The sequence below is a fragment of the Osmia bicornis genome, chromosome 8, assembly GCF_907164935.1.
Source record: "Osmia bicornis bicornis chromosome 8, iOsmBic2.1, whole genome shotgun sequence".
NCBI classification, from domain to species: domain Eukaryota; kingdom Metazoa; phylum Arthropoda; class Insecta; order Hymenoptera; family Megachilidae; genus Osmia; species Osmia bicornis.
This window is the reverse complement of record NC_060223.1, coordinates 208,823-218,287: the sequence shown is the minus strand read 5'-3', so window position 1 is coordinate 218,287 and position 9,465 is coordinate 208,823. Positions and strand designations below refer to the sequence as shown.

The 9,465-nt window shown below is 43.6% G+C and overlaps 1 long non-coding RNA gene across 1 annotated transcript; it reads left to right on the top strand.

Annotated features, from left to right (window-relative positions):
* Positions 1–3,545: 3,545 nt before the first annotated feature.
* On the top strand, positions 3,546–4,277 carry LOC123988043. The gene is made up of 3 exons (XR_006829612.1): positions 3,546–3,710; positions 3,824–4,002; positions 4,115–4,277. It is a non-coding gene; the product is annotated as an uncharacterized LOC123988043 (long non-coding RNA).
* Positions 4,278–9,465: the final 5,188 nt, after the last annotated feature.

Sequence of the window (9,465 nt, the reverse complement as noted above, 5' to 3'; positions counted from 1 at the left end):
GTCGCAATAAACGTAGACCAAAATGAATAAAACACAATAAAAGAATAAACTAATACGTCACCGAACCGTTGACCTAATTTCACATCGTCTGTCCTCTTCTATCCAAGGCCCTGGCCGCGCGTGCAGCCGTCTGTCCTTCTTCAACTACGGCGGCCATCTTGAAAACCTGTCAGTTCTTGCACGCATTTACTTAACCAAATTAATCACAAAATCACTCAAAAAACGCGGAATTACACTACGAAACATTCATAATTAATGAGAATTATCCTTAAATAATGGCAAATGTTTATAATTAGCACCACGAACACCGGAAACACGGCATCGAAATACCGCGTAACACGCACACCACGTTTTTAACGATTATTAATAAATTAATACAATATTTAATTGAAAAACGACACATTAGTACCTCCGAACAAACGATAAAAATGATTTTAACAAAAAACGCGAATATCTAAGCAACTATCCACCGCGTTGCAAATCTAACCACAGAGCGACCACGAAACACGTCCGCTCTCCTCGACGCGTCGAGCGGGAATCACCAACCTAACCTAATCTAACCTAACCTAACCTAACCTTTTTTTTATATTTTGACAGCAAGAAAATACATTTACGTAAGCGAGGAACCCGTCGGGTTAGGAGGGGTCTCGGGCAGTGTGGGACTCAAAGGTACATACCAAAACAAGTTTCCCTGAGTTAGACCGTTACAGTACCCCAATACCCTCTAAAAACTTGCTCCGTATCGGTCACAGATACCTCCGGCAATGCCAGAGGGCTTTAATGGAGAGCATTCTGTGTAGCCACGATGTTGCTTACACATCGACCGACTCGGACGACCTAAAGGCGTTCAGTCGTCCAAGAACGTCGCGGGTAAGCCCCAGCGCACCTCCGCTTATAACGCAGGCTATTTTGACCGACGGTGATTTCATATAGCCACAGAAGGTATAGAGTGCGTTGGTGGACACTCTACAGCCGCTGTGCATACACACCGCCGGAACTGTGCATTATCCTTGCAGAATCATTTTTCCCTACCCGTATGTTTCCGCAGGAGATGTGTAGGATTGAGCTGAGCCGCTTGGTCACCAGAGGCCGCAACAAGCATTTGGACGAGCTAAGCCTCTCGATGGGCGGATCTCAGCCTGGGAGAGGTCGTGAAAACGAAGGAGTGCTCGCATGAATGCGAGAGAGAGGAGGGCCCGAGCCGCCTGGACACCAGCGACCGCTTCACACATTTGGGTGAGCTAAGCCTCTCGATGGGCGGATTTCGGGCCTGGAATTGGTTACGCGCACTGAGGAATGCACGCATGATAGCGAGCGAAAGGAAGTCTTGGGTTGCCTGGACACCATCGACCGCAACACACATTTGGGTGAGCTAAATCTCTTGATGGGCGAATTCCGGGCGTGGGAGAGGACGCGAAAAATTTTTCGAACGAAGGAATGCTCATGCGAGAGCACGCGGTAGCGCTCGGAACGCTCGTGTCGTTTGTCACATGCATTCATCCATCCATTCAGTTCATTCAATTCTATACTACATGTGTGTAAGGGCACCGTAAGCGAAACGCTACGTATAGTGCGGATGCAATCAGGGAACCTAAGGGGAAGAGTAAGAAGGGTCGCGGTTCGCCGAGAGTCGGCCAGCGAGAGGAAGGTTCAGGCCGGCCGGTCTCGATCCACTGCCCGGCAGGTACAGTGAGAGGGAAAGATCGAGCTCGGGATGCTGTGAAGAGCGAGCGCGAGAGAGGGGATCAAAGAAGAAGCCGCGGGTCGGTATCCGGGAGAGAGCCGAGACGCGAGCGTAATGCGTCCGAGATTAGAGGTCACTGATTGGGGATCGCGCGTCATGTTAATGCGATTTTAATTGAATTTAATTAAATTGATGAAATGTAAAGAAATTAAAATGTAATAAAATTCAAAATTTATCAAAATCTAAAATTTACAGAAAACTAGAATTGATGTTTCGTGTTTGAAGAACCACACTAATATTATAATTAAGAATTGATACGAACCAAAACCTTGAATTTTAAATTTGCCATGAAAATTAATTTTAAAGGTAATTAAATACAATTTTCGCGAAAGAAAGTTGGTGCAGATTGCTTTCAAAATTAATTATTAGAGAGAGAGGTAGATGTATGGAAAATGTAGCATGTATTAAAATTGGATTAGCGAAATTTGGATTTTTAGATTAAGCACGAAAGCTAGCAGTTTTAAGCGCCTCGTTAGACGGGTGAGAGGCGCGTACAAGCGGCTGATGAACGGATTACGTCACCCGCTCGCAGGTAGCGGACGAAACTGCGTCAGTGGGTCAGTCGTCGGTCGGCGTCTAAAGGGTGTGCGAGCGAACCGTGCTCGTGTACGAAGGGTCCGATACTGCCGATCTGAAGGGGCTTCGCGCGCGGTTCCTTTTTAGTCGCCTTTTACGACAAGCCAAGGAGACTGGAAACGTATTCTGTAACCCCCCGCCTCCAGGTGAGGATGGGATCTAGTCCTCCACAGTAAATGTGTTAGAGCTAGAAGTTTCCAGGATTTAAGATTAGTGACAAATTAAGCTTTATGATTTGGGGTTGTGAAATTGTGTTGATGTTAGACTTGAGACCCGGGAGGAGTTCTGGATTTGGATTTTAAATTGAATTTAAATTGAGGGTAGAGTTGATCGCGGGAATCATAGTCTAAAAGTAATTAAATATAATTTGTGCGGATGCGATGTAGATGAATAAATGCTCGTTATCTTAGAATTAAAGTTATGGGGAGGCTAAAATGGGTGATCAAGGAGAAGAATTGTACTTGAAATTAAGGGGGTTCTGAGAATCTTGAATTAAGATAACATAACACATAGAAACTGAAAGTTTAAACGTAAAAGCAGATGTGTACAGTAAAAATGGGTGTGGATCCTGAGCAGAATGTAAAAGGTGAAAATAGTGGAGAAATAAAAACATAAATAAAGAAATAAATGGAGGAATAGGGAAAAAGGACGGTAGAGAACGAGTGATGCCCACTTGGACGTCGACCGATTGGACGCGTCCCGATTGGACGGTCCCGATTGGACGCTTTCCTTTTGGACGCCGTGCCGACTGGATGCGTTCCTTTTGGACGCCGGACCGATTGGACGCGTTCCTTTTGGACGTCGTGCCGTTTGGACGCCGTGCCGTTTGGACGTCGTGCCAATTGGATTCGTGCGATTTAGACGCCATATCTTTTATAATCATTGCCTTTGGAAATCGGCAGATGGTGTTATTGTTTGTCGATTTAAATTCCTATGCTATTTGAATGCGTATGCATGCTAAAGTATATGATTACATATATCTAACGATAAGGTCAAGTGGTTGTGTGTAACGTTTGACAGATATAGGTTATAGTGAAAAACATGTGGAAATTGAATGCAGTTACTTTCTTACAAGATATATCTGGAAGTATGTTTAAGGTAAAAGAAATATTAAACCTTATTTTGTTCAATACATTCTTTATTCCAAATTAATGTTGTTGAGTACAATGTATCAATATATAATAATATGATTTCTTTTTCTTTATTTTCAGGATTTATTCAGACGTTGATGAGGAAATTACAACCAAAAAACTACGGAGTAGAAAAGTTGAAAAGTTACATTAAACAAATTAAACACTGCGGAATGAAATAATATGACAAATGAGCAAAACGAACTCTGAAAACAGATGCAATTACTTTCTCGCAGGATATATAAGGAAATATGATTAAGGTAAAAGAAATATTAAATCTTATTTTTTTCAATACATTCTTTATTATAAATTAATGCTTTTGAGTACAATGTATCAATATATTGTAATATGATTTGTTTTTCTTTATTTTCAGCATTTATTCAGCCATTGATGGTGAACTTAGAAGCACAAAATTATGAAGTACAAAAATTGAATAGGTACATTAAAGATATTTTCCAGCGTGGAATGAAATACTAGGATAAATAACAAACACGTATTCTGAAAACAGATGCAATTACTTTCTCGCAGGATATATCTGGAAATATGTTTAAGGTAAAGAAATATTAAAGCTTATTTTCTTCAATACATTCTTTATTCCAAATTAATGTTGTTGAGTGCAATGTATGAATATATAATAATATGATATCTTTTTTTTTATTTTCAGAATTTATTCAGACGTTGATGAGGGAATTACAATAAAAAAATTATGGAGTAGAAAAGTTGAATAGCTACATTACAGAAATTGAACCGTGTGGAATGAAATACTAGGATAAATAACAGAAACGTACTTCGAAAACAGATGCAATTACTTTCTCGCAGGATATATAAGGAAATATGATTAAGGTAAAAGAAATATTAAATCTATTTTTTTCAGTACATTCTTTATTCCAAATTAATGATTTTGAGTACAATGTATCAATATATAATAATATGATTTCTTTTTCTTTATTTTCAGCATTTATTCAGAATGGAATATTTCAATACAACTGTTCAACTCGTTTGAGACAAACTCAAGACTTCTAAACACTATACAAGCGCTATTAAAAAGATACAAGTGAATAGTGAAATAGAAATTCTGTTTCAAACTATTTTTTTTATAAATGATTACTTGGTAAAACTATTTATTTGAAAGTAGAAGAAAACACTGTGAATTGTAACTTAAATTCTATATTAAGGAAATTAGAATAGGAAGTTAAAGTTTAAGGGTTTTATCTACTTTTATTAAACAATTTATTTGAAATATGCTGGTATTACATTGTTTTTAAAGTCTATACCGTGCAAGACAAACTTATCTAATTTAATACTGCTCGTGCTCGAATAATTTCTGCACTGTATCTATTTAATACATCTACTACATAATATCTCTGTTGCAATTTTTCCCTCCGTGTCTAATCAAACGCTGAAAATAAAGAAGAAGAAATCATATTATTATATATTGTTACATTATACTCGACAACATTAATTTATAATAAAGAATGTATTGAAAAAAATATGGTTTAATATTTCTTTTACCTCAAACAAATTTCCTGATATATCCTGCGAGAAAGTAGTTGCATCTGTTTTCAGAGTACAATATTGTTTTTTGTCCTAGTATATCATTCCACACTGTTTAATTTCTTTAATGGATCTATTCAAATTCTCTACTCCAATATTTTTTTTTCCTGATCAATGTTTGAATAAATGCTGAAAATAAAGAAAAAGAAATCATATTATTATATATTGATACATTGTCCACAACATCATTAATTTCGAATAAAGAATGTATTAAAGAAAATAAGATTTAATATTTCTTTTACCTCAAACATATTTCCTGATATATCCTGTGAGAATGCTCATCAATGTCTGAACAAATGCTGAAAATAAAGAAAAAGAAATCATATTATTATATATTGATACATTGTCCACAACAACATTAATTTGGCATAAAGATCCGTAGTTGAAGACCGCGATAATATTGTAATTGAGAGTTGATACGGGTCAAACCTTGAATTTTAAACTTATCATTAAATACGGAGGTAATTAGATACAATTTCCGCGCGAGAAAGTTGGTGCGGATTGCTTTAAAAATTTGTTTCCAGAGAGAGAAGTAGGTGTTCGGAAAAAGGAGCATGTATTAGAATTGTGTTATCAAGATTGGAATTTAAGATTAGACGTGAGAGCTAGAAGTATTAGGGCGCCTCGTCAGGCGGGTGAGAGGCACGTACAAGCAGGTGATGAGCGGATTACGTCACCCACTCGCAGGTAGCGGCCGGAACCGGGTCAACGACTCACCCATCGGCCGGTGTCCGAAGGGATGCGAACGGGCCTCATCCGTGTATGTCGGCTTGTTGCTACCTATCTAGAGGGGCTAAACGCGCGGTGCCTATTAAGTCGCCTTTGATGACAGGCTTGGGAGGCTGGAGACGTATTCTGTAACCCCCGCCTCCAGGGGAGACTTGATTCTATACTTCCACAGCAAATAGGATCTGATATAATCGGAAGTCTGGTCTATGCTTTATTAAGTTAACACCCTTGACCGTTATTGATCAGTGAGTGCAATTGATTTAATTGTAATTTATTCACGTTATTAATGTTGACTTGATTAGGTCCTTTCATCGAAGGCTTGGTAAGTTTTGGGTTGCCGGGCTTTGTTGAAGACGACCACGAGACCCCTGCTACGATCGAGGGGTCGCGAGAAAGCGAGGGGAGTGTGCCGAAGCGCGTGTCTCGAAAGCGGGGCTCAAGGGTTAGGGACTACCCCTCGCAGGTTCCCCAAGCCACAACGATTGCCGGCCGCTCTGGTTATACACAGCACATTGCTCATCCTCGCAGCGAAAAGGACCCGCTGTCGCCGACAACGCCCACGCGCCAACGCGTGTATAGCAGAGGCGAGTGATGAAGAAGAGGAAGGAGGAGTAAAACAGAGGAAGAGCGACGCAGCCGATAACTATCAGTCATCCTACGACAAGCATCGCTGAGTAAGTAAGTATTGAGTGATCATTTGTCGATTAACGTTTATCGCACCATCATTGTTTGTTCAGCCTGCCCGTTTAAACACTACTATTGTTGCTGATGTTGGTGTTAGTTCCGCTGCCGTTGCTCCTATTAATACGTAGCTGGTTAGTCCTTGATTGTCAACCATGCTGGATATTGGCCGAATGCCGACTGTATATGGCTGTTCGGTTTGCCGTTGTCCTGATACTAATTGCTTAGTTCTATCCTTACTCTTGATGAAGTTGATTGAATTAGTTCGATCTTGACTAGCTTAATTAATTAAATATATTCAGTTAAATCCTGGCTTGGCTTGACTTCGCTTCACGTTGTCAAGTGGTTCCATGACTTGTTTCTAAGTCGGGTCAGGTCAGCCCGCTGTCCCGCTTCATCCTTGGATTGGGTTGCGTGAGTTGAATTAAGTTGATAGGGCAGGGCGGAGAGGGAGGGCGATGCACGCAGATTGATGCGAGTCAGTTGAAACAATCCCTTCCGTGCTACAGTTGTTCCCTTTTCTCCCCCTATTTTCCCCTTTTTTTCCCTTCCCTTTTTCCTTCCTTTCTCTTATTCTCTTTCCCTTCCTTTCTTTTCCCCCTTTTGATTCAGATTTAAGTTATAGATCATGTCATTTGCTTCGCTTTCCGAACCCATGTTACTCATTGTTTGCTATGGTTTAGGATCCTTGTACCGTGAGGGTCATAACCGGGGTTGTCATTGCCGTTAGAAGTCGCAGTAATTGTTGATCACTGCCATGTCAGTTCAGTTCGACTTAAATGTAGATCCTTGTACTTAAGAGTGCCCGTTTCCTTTTGTTCCGATAGCTACGTCACTGTGCTGCTAAATCTCCGAGCTGAAGAAGAAAGAGAAGAGGAAAACATGTCGGCGTTCAGCGTACCGCAGATCAATTTAAACAGATGCCGCGCGGCACAGGATCTCTTGTGGCAGGCCGTGAACGAGTTTCGCGCGGATATAGTCGTCATCAGTGAGCCGTTTAATCCTCATCCGAATTGGCATCAGGACAGGAGCAGCTCAGCCTGCGTGTGGTATACGAATCGTCCTAGCTGCGACATGGGGGTGACTAGAAAGGTGTTTGAGACAGACGGATGCGTGGCATTGGAGACTCGCGAGTTTGTGATAGTGAGTTGTTACTTCTCACCATCAATGACTATAGAAAGCTTTGGAGGTCAATTACGGGATCTTGCGACATGTCTGTCAAGTGTTAGGAAACCGATTATAATCGCCGGGGATTTCAATGCCCGCTCTCCACACTGGGGATCAGATCGCGTGGATTCACGCGGTCACCGTATGATGAATTTGATCGAGCAAGCAGGGCTGATGCCCGTGGCAGGTCAAGGAGGCCCGTCATTCGAGCGTGGTGACGTGGGTTCTCGAATCGATGCCCTTGCGTGTAGCCGCAGCCTCCACGGTCGAATATCTAGGTCCACAGTGTCCACGCGCTATTCGGGGTCGGATCACCGCTATCTTATTCATCGATTTAAAGCGAGACCAGAGGCTATTGGTTCGCCCGAGGATTCTCATTGGGAGGCGAGACTAGGTCGCCCGGACATGGAGGCGTGGAGGGAAATAGTGAGCGGCCAGTTACCGATACCAGGATCCCTGGATCCAACAGTTCAACGTAGTCAAGAGAGAGGAGCTGCAGCAGCCGCTCCATCGGAACAGTCCGCGCTACCGCCGCTGTGCACTGTGGCCGAAATTGATGAAGTGATTGAGGAGTTAGAGACGCTCTTTCAGTCAACCCGTCCACCATTGCCGACCCGCAAGAGGCGGAAAAGCGCAAAGCGTCTCCGCCACCGCTGGCAGAAGGTGGCTCGCCGGAGCCCGACGGCAGCACGACAGCAGGCGCACCCGTATCGCATGGAGATGCTGGAAAGCCGACGTGCCTTATCCTTGGCATTGCGTCGAGCTAAAGAGGCATCGTGGAGTGAGATGGTCTCGACTATCGAAGAAGATGCGTGGGGGAAATCCTACAAGGCGGTCATGAATCGTCTGAAGGGGAAGTCGCCCCTGGTTCGCCTCAACCGAGAGGAGTTCCACGCAACGGTGTCCGCGCTTTTCGTGGTGGAGCAGGAGCGACAAGAAGAGGCTGCCATCCCAAGGAGTAGTGCAGCAGAAGGAAAGGAGGAAGACGAAGCAAGAGGAGAAGAAGCAGCGCAGGCTTCATTGATCTGCCCTCGTCAGGAAGGAACGTCAGCGTCGTCGGCATCCAACGCACGCGAGATCGCGGGGGTAGCCGCAGGGTCAAGCGCTGTTCCTCCTAACACCAGAAAGAGATGCTGAAGCCCAAGGGATGGCACCTCGCGCCAGGGGGACGTGTTCACGAACGAAGATGTGAGGTACGCAATGGGGATGTTGAAGAAAGGAAAAGCTCCGGGTCCAGATGAAATCCCCGGCGAGGCCGTTCACGTTCTGCGTGAACACTGCATCCAGCTGGGTTTGTGCCCTTTTCACTTCCTGTCTGAGGCTAGGATACTTTCCAAGGGCTTGGAAAGTAGGGCGTCTGGCTTTAATACCGAAGGCCGGGAAAGCATGTAATTCTCTTTCCGACCTTCGACCGCTTTGCATGCTGTTAGACATGGGGAAGTGCTTCGAATATGCTTTGCGCGTGTTAATGCTAGAAGCGATTCGCCTCTCTGGAGGGCTGTCGGTGCGTCAATTTGGGTTCACGGAGGGCAGATCAACTCATCAGGCGATGAAGGTGGTCATGTCGGAGTGGGATCGTGCGCGCAGAGGGCGAAATCACTGTCTGCTAAATACCCTGGATGTGAAAAATGCATTTAATACAATGCGTTGCGACCGCATCCTGGCTGCAGCCGAGCACCGTGTGTTTCCGACGATAATAATGGACATGTTACGTAGCTATTTAAGCGAGCGAAGAGTGGGAACCCGCACGCCAAGCGGTGAGTGGGTGGAAGCAGCTGTATATGGTGGGGTGCCACAAGGATCAGTGTTGGGACCACTGTTGTGGAACCTATCGTACGACGGGCTGCTGGAGGTGCTGCTGCCACCAGGCGTGACAACCGTGGG